Consider the following 19,453-nt stretch of genomic DNA (forward strand, 5'->3'; position numbering starts at 1 on the left):
TGTATGCGATAATGTTTTTTTTTTTATGCACTGGAGCGAAATAATCACACCCCTGACATGTCGATCATACTACCGAAAGAGGACTTGTGGGTGGTAAAGATTGATACTACCCGGATTTTCGTGCACGGGTGATAGATCTACCGCATGTGATAGATTATCACTAGGGACAGTGGTCTAAGGCTAATTATATAGAGGTAAAAGGCAAAGGAAAAGTTAACATGGTCTTAGAAATGTAATGAACAGCCATTGTCTCTCATTGTGATGGACAAAGAAAGAATATGGAAAGAAAGAAGGGCTTCCTTTGAAAACACAACTGAACCCGTCTGCCTTATGATTGGCTGTCATTTCATCATACACGTTTGTTATTCGCTGGGAGTCTGATGATGTTATCGACCGTACTCATCCACTCAGCGCTTTCTCTGTCATAGCAACCGTTTAATAACAGCGTTAAGCCTCGTCTTCAGACGCGGCTGTGGTGTCGGTTGCTCCGGCCACGAGTTGTTATTAACAGCAACCGACCTAGAAACCAGCCCGGTGTGGTGTCATGAGACGTCCGACTATAATAAGACATCCCATCCTGATCTGTGCATGCGCGGAACCCAATGTTTACAAACACAGTGTTGATATCGTCGCTTGTCCCAGGCAAGATGGCGGCAAGACACCATGGCAGCTTTTTTGACATACAAGGGGTGTAGGTTACCTCATTTATCACATTTACTGACATACAAGGGGCGTAGGTTACCTAATTTATCACATTTACTGACATACAAGGGGTGTAGGTTACCTAATTTATCACATTTACTGACATACAAGGGGTGTAGGTTACCTAATTTATCACATTTACTGACATACAAGGGGCGTAGGTTACCTCATTTATCACATTTACTGACATACAAGGGGTGTAGGTTACCTCATTTATCACATTTACTGACATACAAGGGGTGTAGGTTACCTCATTTATCACATTTACTGACATACAAGGGGTGTAGGTTACCTCATTTATCACATTTACTGACATACAAGGGGTGTAGGTTACCTCATTTATCACATTTACTGACATACAAGGGGTGTAAGTTGTCTCATTCATCACATTTACTGACATACAAGGGGTGTAGGTTGTCTCATTCATCACATTTACTGACATACAAGGGGTGTAGGTTACCTCATTTATCACATTTACTGACATACAAGGGGTGTAGGTTACCTCATTTATCACATTTACTGACATATAAAGGGTGTAGGTCATCTAATTTATCACTTTAAAAAAGATAAAGAATAAACTTAGGTGGGACGTTTCATGATAGGCAGTCAACAAAAGACACGGTACCGTGTCATAGCTCATCCACCCTCTGTTTGTAAACAAAGCCCGCGCATGCGCAGATCAGGATGGGATGTCTTATTATAGCGGCTGTCTCATGACACCACACCGGGGTCCGAATAAAAAAATAAAATAAAAATAAAAATATAAAATAAAATAAAAACATTGTCAACCGTTCTCAGCAGAGTTAGCAACCTATCTCACCAAACCACTATCCAAGAAACAGAATCATGACGTCATGATCGGCGCTGAAGGCAACCAGCTAGCAACTGATCTCTCAACAGCGGCATTCAAGAAGCCGAGTTATGACGTCACAGCGGTTGTCCAATAACAACTGCTTCTGATGAACTGTTAACGTTAACATATCATACTTTCATGAACGTGCTTATAAAGTATGTTTTGTTTAATTTGAAATATGACTTTACGGGTAAGAAAAGCCAGTTCCTTTGAGATGTACACGTTCTGAAAGGTATGAGAGGTGTGAGGAGTATAGTATGTGATCCGGGCACCGTGCTTATCTCCGTGAGTGAGGCAGTGCGGTGTCTTTGCCCCATAACTTTTCATCATTTGCATGGACTGGGTATTAGGAGGAGAGTTAGTAATACTAGGGTCATATTGATCTTGTATTTGCAGATGAAGCCGCTGGAGGTTCTGGCGATGGCCCTCGAGCAGGGTTGGGTCCAAGTACATGTACTTGGACTTAAGTACAGATTTTCATGTACTTGTACTTGGAGTTTAAAAATTCAATTGTACTTGTACTTAGACCCAAAGTACTTGAAAAATACCAAGTACATTAAAATACAAACAAGTACATTGTATTTAATCAAAAGTTATATACTAGATATAGATTGTAGTGAACTTTGTGATGATACTATTGGGTAAATACGTACATTGATACTATTGGGTAAATACGTACATTGAGTGTTATGATATTGAAGTGTAATATAGGATAAAGGATAATAATTATGTAGTATTTTCTCAATTGGTAACATGCTACATTAGACAGGGCCAATACAGCACCTCATTACTCAACAAGCGTGAACGCGTTTATTCCTGTCACGCTCCACTCTCCACTCCTTCACCTGGGTATCACTCACAACAGCAGCAGACCAGCAGGAGTCAACATTACTTTACGAATCTGGGACCACCTGTAAGTTAGGGTTATGTAATGTAGGGGTTCCCAATCTAGACAAATTACCCCAAGTATGGTTAATTGGTGTTTTCTATGGGGAGACGGAGGGCAACCCTTCCCTTTCCCCTTCTACCCCCCTCCCAAAAATGAATACTCTTGTCGTTAAGATTGAGACTTTTAGCCTCAAATGACCATTAAGGTGTCGGCACACTAGGCATCTTTGCTTAACATGTTATCTGTTGTTTTTTGTTATATGAGAGAATTATGGCTGTTGGGAAAATGGATAACTGAGGACTGGTAGCGAGAGTAGGTGACTTATGTCTCGCCCACTCAGTATTTCGTGACATTGATGTGACGTTTAACTATGACGTAATAGTAATCACCCACCCAACCAGCAGTTCTGTCTTTCTTTATGGGTGACTATGCATAATGTTTTTCAAGATATTATATTTATATTATTTCTTTTTAGAGGAAACACAGGAAGGTGTATGAGGAAGCATGAACAAGTCACAGCCCTAGGGAGACCAGCAACGGCAGCCAATCAACTCTGGATGGATTTGTCAATCATCATAAGAAATACTCGCCCCACGATGTTAGACAAAAGCAACCCAACTTTTCACTTGTCCTTATTATTGCAAATGACCTTGTTCCGTTTTCTGGGTTATAGAACTTTTACTTCCATGATTTGATGTTGTCTGCTGATCCTCCGTACCAGATACCGACTCGAAAGCAACTGGTGAACAAACTGCTGCAAGATAAGTGCACTGAAGCCAACTCCTACCTATTGCAAGATGTTAGCTGCTATTGTTACACAACAGTGCATTTTGTAATTTTAAAGCTTTATGACGAGTTTCAGCCACACATTGTGTGCTACCAGGATGCGGAACAAAAATCTGGTTGATCTTCACTTTGGCGCCCCCGAAGTATTGCGCCGGGGACATAAAATTGTCCCCCTAAATACCCCCCCTCCTGACGCCATTACACTAGGGTCCGACATGCAGCTGGAGATCGAGGAGATGTGCTGGGAGGGGGTCGTGGTCAACTACACCCAGGGCGCATCGGAATGCGCCGGGCTTAACCTGACTTGCCCTTGCCCGGGGTGCAGCAGGAGTGGTGCGATCTCTCTTTCCGGGGTCAAGCGCGGAACTGTCTCTCAGACTCACTCACTCGCTCACTCACTCTGCCGGCCAGCAGGCTGCTTCCCTTCATACCTACGCAATATTACATAATAGTACTTACAGGTACACAGTTCAATATATACATACATACTTTTACAAATTTACATGATACATACATACTACATAGTTACTATGTGAAACTATCTCCTTCCTTCGGCCCTTCCGCAAAATTCTTGACACATTAGGTTGTGTAAATTTGAAGGGAAATCAATAGAAAGTGTAATTTTAGTAGAAAATTAACATGCATTAATTAATTAATTTTCTTCAACTTTGCAAGCTCTTAACTCTGTAATCTGCATTGTGATCTCTAAGTCTGAGAATCTGTAATGAATAAAATATATCCGCAACATCCTCTATGTGGTGCGGATGCGGATGTTTATTTCATCACAAATGGGGATGCGGATGTTTCATTTATCAGAAATGCGGATGCGGATGTGAAAAATTATACGGATGTTCCGCGGATGGGGATATCCGATACATGACTAGTGGAGACTATGGACCGGTTGAGCGGCTAATCACACTGACGTGATTTCTTGATGTATAAATAAAGCCCACACTGGCAGACGATAGAGTTATATTTTTAAACAAACAGTTTCGGTGGACACTGCCACCATCTTCAGTGATGTAAAGGAAGAGTAGAAGTAGTTACAAAGTTTTGCAATTTTCCTTATATACACAATGGAACGGGTAGCCTACCTAAGTATGGGAGGGGCAAGGAAGAAAGGGAAGGGTGCGTCCGTCAGGTCTGGGGGAGGGAAGTGAGGTCACGGCCACGCCCCAACGCTGCGGCTAACACATGGGGGGAAGGGAGAGTAGGAGTAGGACGGGGATGGGCAGAATCTAACCTAATTGACAAACAGGAAAAAGAAAAATTAAAAACGGGATGAGGACAGGGAGGTTGGGCAACCCTGAGCCATAAGGTCGTATATAGGTAAGTAAGGTCGGGACCACACTCCAAAGCTATAACTGACAGATGTTGGGACCAAGGGGGGCGGGAAGAGACTTCTCAACCAGTGACCTCATAACCGGATCGAGCTTGAAATTCCCGTCACAAATTATAATTGCTATGTTTCTTTATACACATGGCTTCAATAACCTTACGTTGTTTATAATCATTACATTTACATAAAAGATGGCTGTTTTTCTACGAAATCCTATGATTTGCATTTTCAATATGTTTAAAAATCGCATTATTGTCATTCCCTGTTCTAACCGCATACTTGTGTTCCTTAATACGTGTATCGAGATCTCTTCCTGTTTCTCCTATATAAAGTAACTGACAATCTTAACATGGAACTTTATACACACCAGCTGTCGATGAAACAATACTTTCGTTCCTAACTAAAATAGTTTTTTTTATCGTGGAAGTATATTTAATGGCCATATTCACGTCAAGTTTATGACACACTGTTTTAATGTTATGCAGGTCAGCAACATATGGTAAGGATATAAAATGTGTTTTCCTAGGTGAGGGAGCTCTCGGTACAAAATGTGATTTTCTTGCATTTAAATATACTTGCTGTATGAGGCAGTTTGGACATTTTAGGTTGCGGAAGATCCTCCATATATTATTGTTTTCTTCTGACAGGTGCTGGGGGCTACAAATTCTTATGGCTCTGAGAAACATGGAGGAAATGACAGTTTTATGGAGCGGTGGTGATAGGAGAAATAATGTATGAATAAGTTGCAGTTTGTAGGTTTTCGATATACCTTGAAGCAGAGTGTGGTATTAGTTTTTTGAATGAGGATGTCTAGGAAGGGAAGTCTGTCGTCTGCTTCCCATTCAACTTTAAATTTTATGGAAGGGGCGAGGGTGTTTAACTTTGTAACTACTTCTACTCTTCCTTTACACCACTGAAGATGGTGGCAGTGTCCACCGAAACAGTTTGGTTAAAAATATAACTAACGTCTGCCAGTGTGGGTTTTATTTATATGGACCGGTTAGGTTGGACGGAGGCTCAGGCAGACCGTGCCCACAGGACTGCAAGGCTCCACAGGTTGAGAGGGTGGCGCTGGAGGCTCAGTGGTCCTGGACAGCTCGGAGGTCAGCTCCGCTCTGCTGCTCCTTCCTGGTAGCCAGTCGACATAGATTCGCCTCGACGCCCCGTGAAATCAGTGACGCCAGGCAGTGAAACCAGAACGAGACGGTATTGCCAGCAGGGGGAAGCCTCGGGCCGGCGGGCGAAGCAAGGCAGGGTTACACGAAGCAGCGACGCCACACTGCCGGCTGAGCAGAGAATAATCAATAAAAGCACGAACCATATATCCCCGAGTGTAAATATCTGTGTGTGTGTGTGTGTGTGTGTGTGTGTGTGTGTGTGTGTGTGTGTGTGTGTGTGTTAGATCAGCCCTCACCCCCCCCACCCTCCCCAGACGGGGACTCCGAGGCATTATATATACAAGCCATTTTTAATTTTGAAAAAAAAAAAAATCAAGAAGTGGTGTGTGTGTGTAGCGTGTATGTAGTGTGGTGCGGAAAGTAAGATAATCTGTCTTTAGAGAGCATGCTGAACTACTTTCTGGTGTAGATGAGACAATAGGGAAACGGAAAGTGAGGACACAGGAAGGGTCTTTGGGGGTCTTGCAGCATCCTCGTCGCTCCCCGTATATACCTCAACGGGAGTGGCTTGCGCCCGTTTCGGTAGGTGTCTCCCTACCTACTTACTCGATCGAAGAGGAAGCGTATCCGTCTCTTCTCCGCTTGTGAATCGAACCAGCCACCTCTCGGTTGTAAGCCATGCGTGCTGTGTGCATGAGGAGGGTGGTATTTTCTTTCCAGTCACTTTTTCCATTGGACGTTTGGCAAGGGAGAAAGAAGCGTTTTGGTGTCACTTCTAAATCCTTCTTCAGTTACATAAACAACAGAAAGGCGATCACTCTCCTCTCTCAGTCTCTCTCTCTCTCTCTCTCTCTCTCTCTCTCTCTCTCTCTCTCTCTCTCTCTCTCTCTCTCTCTCTCTCTCTCTCTCTCTCTCTCTCTCTCTCTCTCTCTCTCTCTCTTTTCATCTTCAACTTCAACTTAATATCAACTAGAGTAGAAATGCAACGTTTAGGAGCCTTCTGATTAATGTAAAATCACTTAGGTTTAAGGACAGACCACCTAGTCTGGACCATGGGGTCTGTGTGGTCTGATTTTCTATGTAAATCTGTGTAAATCTCTCTCTTTGCTAAAAAATACTTGCCACTTTCCTGGGTTCACCGACCGATTTCTTTCTCGCTTAAGAATCCAACCATCTCTCATCCTCTTTCCTTCTTACTTCTCTTCTTGTGTATTTTATCTCCTTTCCCGTTTTTCTGTTTTGCTCTTTCAATTCATCCTTTTCTTATCATTTTTCGATTTTCTGGTCCTGTTCCTTCTCTTATTAATCAAGTTTGCAATTCAGTATTTTTTTCTTTGCAATACAATCCTTCTTTAATTAATGTCCATTTTTTCTCTTTCTGCTCCCGCTGTTCTTCAAATTTCATTACATTTTAGTCTCCTTGCTAAGCTTCTCCCTCCCCTTATTCTTCCTCCTCCTTCCTATTTCTTTTATTTTACAGGCTCCTCCCTCTTACTTAAAAGCAACGACGCATCACAGTTTTACTACTCTTACATAAAAAAAAAAATACGAAACATTGTAAGAACAGACTTCGGATTTTCAGTTTTTATTTTCTTTACTGCCAAATATGAATAATGGAGACTAAATTAGGTTGTGTACAGGCTCTCATACAAGTAACATAAAAGTTTGTATCTCGGTAGAGAGCGAAGCAACTTCGTTATTGGCTGAAACTTTTCTCAAATTCCGTTTCGGTTGCTAGAGAGAGCTGCTCGCAGACGACACGAGTGCAAAATTGTGAATCTCCTTAAAGAAAAGTCTTGATTTATATTTCCGCACGTCTGAGTGATGAGTATCCTTACTATGATGATCGTTGAACAATTGCTTATTAAGATCGTATCTCGTAGCCAAACTTAAGATAACCTTGTGTCACCCTAATAAAACAAGCTGATTGATTCAAAAGTATGTTGCACTTGTGATTTAAAGTGTAGTGTATATCTAATGATAAAATGATATTGAAATTGGTAAAACTGATTTATAAAAAAAGTGTCTTTTGGTACCTTATTGTTTTACAAAAAAAAAAAAAAAAATATCCATATCCATTTAAATTTATCTTACCTTAAACAATTTTTAGATAAGGAAATGTATTTGTACAATTGCATCATAGAGCGTGCTGTGTATTCTCGTCAAATACATGTGCCCATACATTATTTGCTGTTTAACTGATTGATAGAAAAGTGTGTCATGCTTGTGACTTAGCACATAACTAATGGTATGCTGACATTATTAATTGTGCAGATGCTCCATAACGATCATGGTTCGCACCATCCTTTAATACGATAGTCCCACAGTTGTGAGTTTACTGATCGATTTAAAAGTACAAAATACGTTGCATCTGACCACTGGTAGACAGGCATACTATCTAGTAATTTTGCAGCTTTATCTTAGAAAGCTTTCTTTCAGTCTTTTCTATGAAAACAAATAGATTATTGTTATGCAACTTTTATACCTTATGACATTAAGTTTCTACTTTTTCGAGAGCGACATAAGGAAAGGTTAGTAGTAAACTCAAATATATTTTTATTTCTGCAAACAATAAAAACACGACAATTTGTAGAATGGGATAAGCGGCTAAAAGAAATTCCATTAATATTCTCTTTACCTTACTAAGAATCCCTCTACTTTTTTTCTCATCTTATTGCTCTACCTCAACCTTCCGGCTTTTTCCTTCCCTCCTCTCTTTTACTCTTATCCACCATCATGACCATCGATTTTTTATCTTCTTTATATCCCTTCCACAAGTCACAGTATGCCATCGACTCTCTCACGACACAAACCATTTTCTTCCTCCCCGTCTTTATACTATCCCAATGTGACCCGTCCTTTTCTTTTCAAAGTGACCTCACTCAAACTTCCTCAATTCCCTTTACACGCCTCGGCGGCTTTCCTTGAAGTGAATATGGATACAAATTCAATCAATCACATCCTCGGAAACTTTCGGCCTTTCTCATTTTTTCCTTTTGGGAGCTTTTTTTGGGGCGGGTGACTTTGATTTGGTAAAAGAAACTGTAGAAGTTGAATGTATCTAGAGAAAGTTCTACGTTCACTAAAAGACGTTACCTATTTTTCGTCTTGTAATGGCAACGCTTCGTAAGTCTTGAGACAGGGGGGAGACTTTTTATATATTTTCTTCTTTCCTGCCGATGAATACCACAAAAATGGCTGTGGTTATTATCGTTTCTTTTCCTTCGTAATGGAGCACCGTGTCATCAGCAAGAAAATATGGAGTATTACAGTCTTGCTTTCCTTTCCAGACGAAGAATATCACTAACAATGGCTCTGGTTTTTATTTTTAAGGGTGCATCATGGAATGTGTGGGTTATTGTTCGAGCACATGGACTGGGTATAGAAGGAAAGATGGTTTGGAACAGTAATGCGCAGTGGTTCATCTCTCTCTCTCTCTCTCTCTCTCTCTCTCTCTCTCTCTCTCTCTCTCTCTCTCTCTCTCTCTCTCTCTCTCTCTCTCTCTCATCCTCCCCCTCTCCGCTCTCTCTCTCTCTCCGTTCCGCCGTACACGCACAGCAGCAGTATTCCGCTGTTGTTGGATTTTAAAGGTAGGTAATTGGAGTTCGGAAGAGGAGTGGCGAAGGGAGCCCGAAATACTGTAAGAGAGGGAGGGAGAGGGGAGCCCAAGGGTAACAGGGAACGACGAAGGAGAAAAGGGAAAGAATCGAATGTGTGTGTGTGTGTGTGTGTGTGTGTGTGTGTGTGTGTGAGGGGGAGAGAGAGAGAGAGAGAGAGAGAGAGAATCCCTCCGCTCTTTTTCCTTTTTCTCTTCGTGATGATGAAGCACGGCCGTAAATAAAAGTTTGGTGTTTGTGTGTGTGTGTGTGTGTGTGTGTGTGTGTGTGTGTGTGTGTTGCGAACCCACAGTCGACGCACATCAACCAATATGAGCGGTTCTGCGTAAAAATACACTTTACATTCATCGACTATTCCCGCCTGATTTAGACTCCACTCTACTGATTTCGAGTCCACTTAATTGATTTATCGGGTTGTTCACTAATTTGTCGCGCGATAGTGGAAGTGGCGGGATGGGTTGGACAAGAACGAATCGCTTTATTCTCTTTCAGGGAAAATAACGTAAACGAATAATGTACAAGCATGACAACTGAAGAACTTATTTTACTTTATGTTGCAGTCCACTGATTTGTCGCGCTGAGGTGAATATGATATGGAGTGGAACAGAGAAGCATGGAGGAGTGAAAAGAACGTGAGGGAGCACTCATCCACTATCATTAGATGTCATTTGTATGGACGAAAAAGAAAATGTGTCGGAGGAAAATGCCGACGATGCGGGGGAAAGATTATACAATTACCGACAAACAGACAAAGACTCAGGGAATTTCTTTTGTTTTTTCACTCTTTCTCTTTCTAAATAAACATATACTAAATAACAATATAAAAAGAAACCTATGTTAACAAATATGACACGTAACATGACAATAAAGAATAAAATGGATCAAAAGTTTGCATTTTCAGAACAAAATGAAAAACGATCCGAATAAACATGGAGGAATATATATATGACCAAAACAGAAAATTTTATTCGCATAAAAGGGAGAGCGCATGAAAAGAGGAGACGGGGCTGTATGAAAATATAGATAACGTGTAAAACTGGTGATGTTTGAATCATGAAGGAAAATAAAATATACAGAAAAAAAAATAGGAGTGGCAGTATAAAATAAGGAACTATTATAGCAGGAACATTATAGCTAAGAAGAAGTAGAATACATAATGATAAGATTGAAGAAACACCGCTTTAGTTTGTGGACCCCTCAGAGAGAAAAAAAATGACTTTATTTCGAGAGAGGAGAGGAATAATGATAATAGGAGCATGAGGGTAAAGTGAAGAAAGACAAAAAAAAAATATAAGAGAAAATGGGTTATGATAAATGAGTAAAAACGGAGAAAATGCCTGGATTAAAAAGAAAAGGATGGACACCGTAAAACAAAGGAAAGAGAAAACAACAAGGACGCGGATTAAGGAGAGAGAGAGAGAGAGTATAAATACTTAGTATTTTCACAGATATTCAGTCCATACAGACCTTATGGTCCAAATTAGGTGTTCTGTCCCTTAAACCTAAGTGAAATTATATTAAAGCAAATCCCAGCAAGACTCTTCATTTCTACATTAGTAAATATCAAGTTTAAGAAAGCTTCTGACCAGTACTGTAGGTGGAAGCTTATTTAATTCTCGAACTACAACATTGGTAAAGAAAAAAAGTGTAATCTGAATCTATATGTTTACATTTAAGTTTTGTGCCGTTATTTCTCGTTCGGAACGTGTCGTCGATGATAAACAATTTAGATTTGTCCACATTCGTAAAACAATTCAGTATTTTGAAACAGTCGATCAGTTTTTCTCGGAGGTGATGTTGCTTGATTGAAAACAGCAAAAGAGATGGGAGGGAGCTTTTCGTCATAAGGTTTGTTGCGCAAGGAGATCATCTTTATTGCCCTACGTAACACACTTCCTAATTTGGCAATGTCATTTGGGTGGTGGGGAGACCAAAACTGTACCGCATATTCTAAATGGGGTCTGACTAATCTATTGTACAGTGAAAATATTACATTTTCGATCTTGAATGATAAGTTTCTATTAATGAATCTCAGCATTCTGTTCGCTTTATTGGCTGCGTAAATGCATTGCTGTGAGATTTTTGGTTTGACGCGCTTTTAACACCCAGGTCTTTGACACGCTGAACGCTTTTGAGCTTAACGCCACACATTTCGTAATCGAATCTCATATTTTTTGTTCCATCTTATAGAACCTGGCACTTATCTAAATAAAAGAGCATGTCCCATATATCAAACCAAGCTGAACTTTTATGCAAATCTTCTTGGAGGCTTTCTTTGTTATCGTCTGATATGACCTAATTACCAATCTTTGTGTCGTCAGCAAATTTAATAATGTGATTATCGAGTGCAACGTCAATATCATTGATATAAATTATAAACAACACTGGGAAAATAACAAAGCCTTGAGGGACCCGACTAGTGACAGGCGCGCACTCTTGAGTTAACTCCGTCAATTTATCACTACTCTTTTCTGTCTGTTGTTCAACCAATTCCCGATCCATCGGTGTGCTTTACCTTCAATACCTAGTTGCTTGATTTTATAAAGTATAATTTATAGTGTGGAACTTTATCAAGCGTCTTCTGAAAATCAAGATAGACCATGCCCAGTAATTTGGTTACGAGTACGTCGTAAACTGAGATGTCGTTATAAAAGATTAGTAGGTTCGATAAGAAGGATTATTTCTTACGGAAGTCATGTTGTGAATCGTTGGCTTAATTATGTTCTCGAGTAGCTTACCTACTGCTCAAGTTAGAGTAATGGATCTGTAATTACCCGGTACTTTTTTTGTTAGCTTGTTAGCAACCTCGTCGAAATCAGCTGTGATGTCATCAATTCCAGTTCCACGGTAACAATAGCTGCCTCGACGGGGGACTCTTCCACAAAATTCTACCACCTGGTGGCGAATAACGGAGTCGAAAACTAAAGAAATGTTTTGCTTCTCCTCCTCTTCCAGTAAAGCAGATCTGTTGAATCAATGAGTCAAGCTAATGGCACGGTTGGCGGGTTTCGCACTGCCCTTGAAGCTGTTTCTATGGCAACGATGTAAACTGAATAAGAGGAGAGAGAGACTGGTAGGCGGAGAGAGAGAGAGAGAGAGAGAGAGAGAGAGAGAGAGAAATATATATATATATATATATATATTATATATATATATATATATATATATATATATATATATATATATATATATATATTTTTTTTTTTTTTTCCAGAGTTTACCAGTGTGAGGGATGAAAGAGTGAAGATGCAGGTTAACTCTTGCATAACGGGTTTGGACAGTATAGGGATGAGCATGAGTAGAAAGTCGTGTGCAGGGGGGCCGCGGGAGGGGGGGAGGCATGCAGTTAGCAAGTTCAGAAGAGCAGTCAGCGTGGAAATATCGATAGAAGATAGAAAGAGAGGCAACATCGTGACGGAATTTAAGAGGTAGAAGACTATCAGTAGGAGGAGGAGAGCTGAAGAGACGAAGAGCCTTAGACTCCACTCTGTCCAGAAGAGCTGTGTGAGTGGAGCCCCCCCACACGAGAGATGCATACTCCATACGAGGGCGGACAAGGCCCCTGTATATGGATAGCAACTGCGCAGAGGAGAAGAACTGGCGGAGACGATACAGAACGCCCAACCTCGAGGAAGCTGATTTAGCGAGAGAGGAGATGTGAAGTTTCCAGTTGAGATTTTGAGTTAAGGATAGACCGAGGATGTTTAGTGTTGAGGATGGTGATAGCTGAGTGTTCTCGAAGAATAGGGGATAGGTGTCTGAAAGATTGTGTCGAGTTGATAGGTGGAGAAACTGAGTTTTTGAGGCATTGAAGGACACAAGGTTCCTTCTGCCCCAATCGGAAATGATAGCAAGGTCTGAGGTTAAGTGTTTTGCAGCCTCCAGTCTGGAGTCGTGTACTTCCTGTTGAGAGTGTCTTCTATTGAAAGAAGTTGAATAATGCAGAGTGGAGTCGTCGGCGTATGACTGGACAGGACAGTTTGTTATGGAAAGAAGATCATTGATGAATAACAGGAAGAGGGTGGGTGATAGGACAGAGCCCTGTGGAACACCACTGTTGATAGGTTTAGGGAAAGAACAGTGACCGTCTAACACCGCAGATATATATATATATATATATATATATATATATATATATATATATATATATATATATATATATATATATATATATATATATATATATATATATATAGACACACACACACACAGAGAGAGAGAGAGAGAGAGAGAGAGAGAGAGAGAGAGAGAGAGAGAGAGAGAGAGAGAGAGAGAGAGAGAGAGAGAGAGAGAGAGAGATTCAAATTGCGACTGCCTCAGGATTCGTTGGACCTAATGATACAACGCAAGGAGGAAGAGGAGGAGGATCATGCACCTTTACGTAATCGGATTCCCTCCTAAAAGAGGCAGGTCTCGTCCGCAGCCTCATCAAATTGGAGGACTGACTTGGCTGCGGCGGCCTAGAAGGGGAGGGAGGAGAAAAACATATTACAGCGGGGGAAGAATGAAATAGTAGGTTTCGATAGAAAATCAGCAGAAGGAGATGGAATTCAAAGAAAACGTCCCGAAAAAAAATAATGAAGGAGCAAAGTAATGACAAAAAAAAAAAAAACGAAAATTGAACAAATGAACCAGAAATAAAATAATAATAACGATAATAATAATAATAATAATAATAATAATAATAATAATAATAATAATAATAATTGTAATAATAATGAAAATAATATCTAGATAAATAGATATAGATCGATAGATATCTTTCTGTATATACTCTAATATATGGTAAAAACCAAAGAAACTAAATAAATGGAAACTTAATAATGTGAGGGAAAAAATGACACTGGTAGGAAAGAAACAAAATTGAAACCGGAATGAATATGTTCCCATAATAAAATTCGAGCGTGTTGAAGAGAGTGGAGGATGAAATTGAATTCAATGCCAATACATACGTTTCGTATATACGTTCATAAATATATACATTCATACGAACATTCATGAATATCTAGGAATTTAGGGCTCACGGTTCTATAACGTTTCGAGCTATACGTCTGCTGGAAAGATTTAAGGGACAGAAACAAATCCAAAAGGAAATCATTTCAGATCACAAAAAGCTAGTAAAATGTAACACCCACAAAAAATGTATAATATAAGGGGGACGTCAGTGTGAAATATGAACGAAGGCGACGGGGAAAGAGAAAAGATCACATATCTTGACAAGGAAACATGGAAAAGATAAAGCAATACGATGCAAACAATGTATGACCTTCGACCTGAGGTTAGATGCAAAATTTTAAAAACATAAAAAAAAGAGAGAAAGAAAGGGGGAGAGGAGAAGGCGGAACAGGAAATGTCCAGGAGACAAATCGAAGCACTTGCAGAAGGAAACGAACTGAGAAATCCAACAGAATACGTAAGCGAACACAAACAAAAACACAAAGAAATATCAAGGAGTTAAAGAGTCTAGAGGTGGGTCAAATGATTGGGAGAAATGAGTTCGTGAGTGAATGAAGGTGGCAGGGGGCAGGGGGCAGGGGGCAGGTGGCAGGTGGGTAAAGGCAGCAAGTAAGGTGCGTGAATAGTGGGTGAATGATAAGGAAAGTGGGTGTTTGGGTAAAGCTGACGGGCGGGTGAGTAAAGGAGAGTTAAGGTTTATGGGTAAAGAGGTGAAGTAAGTATTCAAGTGCAGGATGTTAAGGTAGAAATTTCCTAGGTGACTATGTGAATGAGTGGGTGGAAGAAGGGGGAGGCGAGTGGATAAATGAAAGGCAGGAAACTGATTGGATTGGTGAGTGAAGTGGACGACGTAGATAGGTGAGGTGGGAATGTGTCTAGATGAATGAAAGACTAGATGCAGGAACTAGTTTGGGGGGGGGGGGTGAAGATTGCAAATTAGGGAAGCACGTATGTGGATGGTCAGGGAGGTAAATAGGGCAAATCAGTGACTGGGTGAAAGGGGGTAGGTGAGTAGGTGTTGTGATGTTGGCAGGTGGGTATATGTAGGAGGCTCTAGTGAGAGAACAGACCGATAGTTAAAAAGATGGGTGCTAGGATAGGCAAGCGAGTGGGTGAAAGAGCAGGTGACGAATGAAACAGAGGGTCTGGATGACAGAAGACCTAACCCTCAGTTCACACACAGATTGCGTTTCGCCTCTTCATTTGTGTCAAGGCTTCTAGAAAGAGGTAGACCATCGCCTCCTCTCGCTTTCTCAGCTCAGAGACCGCCCCACATTTGCATTCATGAGTAGTGGTGTTGGTGGAATTGAATGAAATGTGGTGTTGTTGTTGGTGGTGGTAGGTAGGTACCGAGCGATACAAGAGGAGAAGATTGGAGGTGGAGGTGATGGTAAAGATGGTGGCGACAAGGTAAAAGAGGAGAAATGGTGGAGGTGAAGGTGGGGAGGATCAAGTGGTGGTGTGGTGGAAGGGTGGGGAATGATGTGCTGGCAGTGGTGGAAATAACATTAATACTGATAATTATATAGTTGATGAAGCTAAATATTTATGTAGCAATAGTTATGGTGGTGACTTAAGTGAAATTTGTGATGGTGGTGGTGGTGATCGTAACTTATCAACTTTACCAACGAACACTGCACACTATTGTATATTAAATATATCTTTCAAGAACATGCGCGTGTCTTTTGAAGATTGAAATATATTGGACTGACAGCTATAGTAGGAAAGACTGAAAAAAAAAACTGGGATGAGGATTTAATATTTTTGGCCACACACAACAAAAATCTTTTAATTTTCAGAGAAAACGTAACCTGAGTTGTAACAAAAGAAAGATAATCCTGTCCGTTATTGCCTCAAAAACTCAATATTACCTGTCAACCCAACACAACCATCTAGATATATGTATCCTATTATCTGATAACACACGGAGTCCTCTTCTTTTACACTAAACACTTTTAGTGTGTCCATAACTTAAAATCTCAACTGGAAACTTATGTCTCATCTCTCTCGTACTGAATATGCTTCCTCAAGGTTAGCCGTTCTGCATCATCTCCGCTATTTATTTTCACTCTGAAACGCTAGCTATATAAAAGGGCCTAGCCCGCCCCTGTGTGGAGTATGCATCGCACATGTGAGGAAGTTCCAAAGACTCAGCTACATTTTTTATACAGCAAAGGAGACAGCTCAAGGGCTTAATTAAAAAAAAAAAAACAATAATGTAAAAAAAGAAAATGCTACTTACTGCCCCGAAAAATATTAGAGAGGAGCGGCCGAAAAAGAAGTCAATTTCGGGAGGAGAGGTGTCCTGATACCCTCCTCTTTAAAGAGTTAAAGTCGTAGGCAGGAGGAAATACAGATGGAGGAAGATTGTTCCAGAATTTACCATCGTAAAGGATGAAAGAGTGATGATGCGGGTTAACTCTTGCATAAGGGGTTTGGACAGTATAGGGATGAGCTTGAGTAGAAAGTCGTGTGGGGCGAGGCCGCGGGAGGGGGGGAGGCATGCAGTTAGCAAGTTGAGAAGAGCAGTCAGCGTGAAAACATCGGTAGAAGATAGAAAGAGAGGCAACATGGCGGTGGAATTTAAGAGGTATAAGACTATCAGAAAGAGGAGGAGAGCTGATGAGACGAAGAGCCTTAGACTCCACTTTGTCCAGAAGTGCTGTGTGAGTGGAGCCAACCCACACATGAAATGCATACTACATACGAGGGCGGACAAGGCCCCTGTATATGGACAGCAACTGTGCAGGAGAGAAGAACTGGCGGAGACGATACAGAACGCACAACCTCGAGGAAGCTGATTTAGTGAGAGAGGAGATGTGAAGTTTCCAGTTAAGATTTTGAGTTGAGGATAGACCGAGGATTTTTAGTGTTGAAGAAGGTGACAGCTGAGTGTTGTCGAAGAATAGGGGATAGATGTTTGGAAGATTGTGTCGAATTGATAGGTGGAGAAATTGACTTTTTGAGGCATTGAAGGACACAAGGTTCCTTTTACAACAATCGGAAATGATAGCAAGGTCTGAGGTTAAGCGTTCTGCAGCCTCCAGTCTGGAGTCATGTAATTCCTGTTGAGAGGGTGTTCTAATGAAATAAGTTGAATAATGCAGAGTGGACTCATCAGCGTATGAGTGGATAGGACAGTTTATTATGGAAAGAAGATCATTGATGAATAACAGGAAGAGAGTGGGTGATAGGACAGTGCCCTGTGGAACACCACTGTTAATAGGTTTAGGGGAAGAACAGTGACCGTCTACCACCACAGAGATAAGACGGCCGGAAAGGAAACTGGAGATAATGGAACAGCGAGAGGGATAAAATCCGAAGGAGGGCAGTTAAGAAAGCAAAAAATTATGCCAGACTATCGAAAGCTTTCGATATGTCTAGCGCAAATGAGAAAGTTTCACTGAAACGCCAGTAGAACGCCCCTTGTGGAACCCATTCTGACGATCAGAAAAAAGGTCAGAAGTGGAAAGGTGATTGTGAATCTTCCGGTTAAGGATTGATTCAAAAGCTTTAGATAGGCAGGAAATTAAAGCTATAGGGCGGTAGTTTGAGGGGTTAGAGCGGTCACCCTTCTTAGGCACAGGCTGTATGAAGGCATACTTCCAGCAGGAAGGAAAGGCATATGTTGACAGGCAAAGGCGAATGCGTTTGACCAGGCAGGGTGTCAGCACTGAGGTACAGTTTTTAAGGACAATAGGAGGCACTCCATAAGGTTCGTAAGCCTTCTGAGAGATGAGGAAAGAGAGGGCGTAGAAAGGAGGAATATGCTCAGAATCGTCCAGGGTTGAGTTGCTACAGAAAGTTTGAGCGAAGAGTTCAGCCTTAGAGATAGACGAGATGAAGAAAAGAAATTGGAGGAGATATTTTTGGCTAGGTGCTAGAAGTCCCAAGAAGAATTATAAAAAGAAGGGTTTTGATATTTGCTATAGATGAAAGAGGTTTTGGTAAGTCGAAAAATATATTTGGCACGATTCCGGGCGGAAATGTAAAGATCATGGTTAGCGGGAGTTCGAAGGCTCTGGTTTCTTTTGTGAGTTGCCTCTCTATCTTTGACAGCACGAAAACAAGCGTGATGAGACCAAGGCTTTTTAGCATGAGGAGTAGAGAAAGTAGGTGGAATATATGCCTCCTTTCCAGAGACAATCACCTCTGTAATGCGCTGGGCAGACACAGAGGGGTCTCCCTCCTGAAAGCAGTTATCATTCCACGGGAAATCGGAAAAGTACATCCTCAGGTCGTTTCACCGAGCTGAAGCAAAATGCCAGAAGCATCGCCTCTTCAGTGGGTCCAGAGAGTGTAGGCTACAGGAGCGATAGGACAGGATACATAAATAAGACTGTGATCGGAGGAGCCCAACGGAGAGAACAGTTTGACAGAGTAAGCAGAAGGGTTAGAGGTAAGGAAGAAGTCTAGTATGCTGGGCATGTCTCCAAGACGGTCGGGAATACGTGTAGGGTGCTGAACCAACTGCTCTAGGTCGTTGAGGAGAGCAAAGTTGTAGGCTTGTTCACCAGGCTGGTCAGTGAAAGATAATAAAAGCTAAACTTGGTGGTGAGCATTGAAATCTCCCGAGATGGAGATTTTAGCGAAGGGAGAGTGGGTCAAGATGTGCTCCACTTTAGAGTTCAAGTAGTCAAAGAATTTTACATAGTTAGTAGAGTTAGTTGAGAGATAAACAGCACAGATGTATTTAGTAATATGTTGAATGACAATGATATCATAGCCAAATGGTGGAAAAGTCAAGGTCGTGGGCACGAGAGCAGGTGATGTTGCGCACGTAGGCGCAACATCCCGCTTTGGATTGAAATTTAGGATAGTAGGAGGGAACAGAGAAGAGATTGCCGTCAGTAGCCTCAGATACCTGTGTTTCGGTGAGGAAGAGAAGGTGAGGTTTAGAGGAAGAGAGATGGTGTTCCACAAATTGAAAATTAGAACGAAGACCGCGAATGTTGCAAAAATTGATAAGAAAGAGGTTCGAGGAGTTATCAAGACACCTCTCAGGTCGGCAGCCAGAAAGGGAGTCCTCCCTGCGGGAATTCGTGGTCACCCCGCCCCTGGCGGGGACTCCGAGGCACTAGTATTGTACGCCATTTTGAATTTTGAATTTTGGGAAAAGGTGTGAATGTTGTGTGAATGTAGTGTGGTGTGGATAGGGAGAGGATCTCTCTTTAGAGAGCATGCTGAACTACT

General features: G+C 41.3%; 1 long non-coding RNA gene across 5 annotated transcripts; it reads left to right on the forward strand.

Annotated features, from left to right (window-relative positions):
• The first annotated feature begins 634 nt into the window (after positions 1-634).
• LOC127001812 (uncharacterized) lies at positions 635-1,412 on the forward strand. 5 transcript variants are annotated; one of them, XR_007755455.1, is made up of 3 exons: positions 635-695; positions 864-1,073; positions 1,158-1,412. It is a non-coding gene; the product is annotated as an uncharacterized LOC127001812 (long non-coding RNA). The 5 variants fall into 5 exon arrangements; XR_007755457.1 differs by having other exon boundaries at positions 638-737; XR_007755453.1 differs by having other exon boundaries at positions 647-779.
• The last annotated feature ends 18,041 nt before the right edge of the window (positions 1,413-19,453 follow it).

Source organism: Eriocheir sinensis, chromosome 21, assembly GCF_024679095.1.
Source record: "Eriocheir sinensis breed Jianghai 21 chromosome 21, ASM2467909v1, whole genome shotgun sequence".
Lineage (NCBI taxonomy): Eukaryota > Metazoa > Arthropoda > Malacostraca > Decapoda > Varunidae > Eriocheir > Eriocheir sinensis.